The sequence below is a fragment of the Schistocerca gregaria genome, unplaced genomic scaffold (assembly GCF_023897955.1).
Source record: "Schistocerca gregaria isolate iqSchGreg1 unplaced genomic scaffold, iqSchGreg1.2 ptg000327l, whole genome shotgun sequence".
In the NCBI taxonomy this organism is placed as follows: Eukaryota; Metazoa; Arthropoda; class Insecta; order Orthoptera; family Acrididae; genus Schistocerca; species Schistocerca gregaria.
In genome coordinates, this window is record NW_026061797.1 from 642,041 (window position 1) to 644,689 (window position 2,649).

The window sequence follows — 2,649 nt, forward strand, 5'->3', positions numbered from 1 at the left end:
CAAATGACGAAAACGGACGGATTTCTCAGGTTTTTACTACATATGAACACTTTTCACATTCTCCCGTGCAACTCGGCTGCTAGTCCTCCTTTCATGCAGAGTCTTAAGGTCCTAGCTCATGTCCAAGGCACCAAAGCCAGCTAAAAAGTCAATAATCAATACCTAAAACATGAATTGTACTACTTCTTACTGGCTATTACATCAACTTAGAAGCTTCATCTGTGCTCTACTATGGTGCTTTTAGTGTCTCTGCATACCGCAGCACGCGACATAGCTTTGCAGACGATAAGTACAAGCGTTTCAGAGAGAAGAGCGGCCAATGTGACGATCTGGCTTTAAGTCGATTCGATAACAAATGACGAAAACGGACGGATTTCTAAGGTTTTTACTACGTATTAACACTTTTCACATTCTCCCGTGCAACTCGGCTGCTAGTCCTCCTTTCATGCAGAATCGTAAGGTCCTAGCTCATGTCCAAGGCACCAAAGCCAGCTAAAAAGTCAATAATCGATACCTAAAACTTGAATTGTACTACTTCTTACTGGCTATTACATCAACTTAGAAGCTTCATCTGTGTTCTACTATATTGCTTTTAGTGTCTCCACATACCGCAGCACGCGACATAGCTTTGCAGACGGTAAGTACAACCGTTTCAGAGAGAAGAGCGGCCAATGTGACGATCTGGCTTTAAGTCGATTCAATAACAAATGACGAAATCGGACGGATTTTTAAGGTTTTTACTACATATAAACACTTTTCACATTCTCCCATGCAACTCGGCTGCTAGTCCTCCTTTCATGCAGAATCTTAAGGTCCTAGCTCATGTCCAAGTCACCAAAGCCAGATAAAAAGTCAATAATCGATACCTAAAACTTGAATTGTACTACTTCTTACTGGCTATTACATCAACTTAGAAGCTTCATCTGTGTTCTACTATGGTGCTTTTAGTGTCTCCACATACCGCAGCACGCGACATAGCTTTGCAGACGGTAAGTACAACCGTTTCAGAGAGAAGAGCGGCCAATGTGACGATCTGGCTTTAAGTCGATTCGATAACAAATGACGAAAACGGACGGATGTCTCAGGTTTTTATTACATATGAACACTTTTCACATTCTCCCATGCAACTCGGCTGCTAGTCCTCCTTTCATGCAGAATCGTAAGGTCCTAGCTCATGTCCAAGGCACCAAACCCAGCTAAAAAGTCAATAATCGATACCTAAAACTTGAATTGTACTACTTCTTACTGGCTATTACATCAACTTAGAAGCTTCATCTGTGTTCTACTATGGTGCTTTTAGTGTCTCCGCATACCGCAGCACGCGACATAGCTTTACAGACGATAAGTACAACCGTTTCAGAGAGAAAAGCGGCCAATGTGACGATCTGGCTTTAAGTCGATTCGATAACAAATGACGAAAACGGACGGATGTCTCAGGTTTTTACTACATATGAACACTTTTCACATTCTCCGTGCAACTGGGCTGCTAGTCCTCCTTTTATGCAGAATCTTAAAGTCCTAGCTCATGTCCAAGGCACCAAAGCCAGCTAAAAAGTCAATAATCGATACCTAAAACTTGAATTGTACTACTTCTTACTGGCTATTACACCAACTTAGAAGCTTCATCTGTGTTCTACTATGGTGCTTTTCCTGTTTCCGCCTACGGCAACACGCGACATAGCTTTGCAGACCATAAGTACAACCGTTTCAGAGAGAAGAGCGGCCAATGTGACGATCTGGCTTTAAGTCGATTCGATAACAAATGACGAAAACGGACGGATTTCTCAGGTTTTAACGACATATGAACACTTTTCACATTCTCCCGTGCAACTCGGCTGCTAGTCCTCCTTTCATGCAGAATCTTAAGGTCCTAGCTCATGTCCAAGGCACCAAAGCCAGCTAAAAAGTCAATAATTGATACCTAAAACTTGAATTGTACTACTTCTTACTGGCTATTACATCAACTTAGATGCTTCATCTGTGTTCTACTATGGTGATTTTAGTGTCTCCGCATACCGCAGCACGCGACATAGCTTTGCAGACGATAGGTACAAGCGTTTCAGAGAGAAGAGCGGCCAATGTGACGATCTGGCTTTAAGTCGATTCGATAACAAATGACGAAAACGGACGTATTTCTCAGGTTTTTGCTACATTTGAACACTTTTCACATTCCCCCATGCAACTCGGCTGCTAGTCCTCCTTTCATGCATAATATTAAGGTCCTAGCTCATGTCCAAGGCACCAAAGCCAGCTAAAAAGTCAATAATCGATACCTAAATCTTGAATTGGACTACTTCTTACTGGCTATTACATCAACGTAGATGCTTCATCAGTGTTCTACTATGGTGCTTTTCCTGTTTCCGCCTACGGCAACACGCGACATACCTTTGCAGACGATAAGTACAACCGTTTCAGTGAGAAGAGCGGCCAATGTGACGATCTGGCTTTAAGTGGATTCGATGACAAATGACGAAAACGGACGGATTTCTAAGGTTTTTATTACATATGAACAGTTTTCACATTCTCCCGTGTAACTCGGCAGCTAGTCCTCCTTTCATGCAGAATGTTAAGGTCCTAGCTCATGTTCAAGGCACCAAAGCCAGCTAAAAAGTCAATAATCGATACCTAAAACTTGAATTGTACTACTTC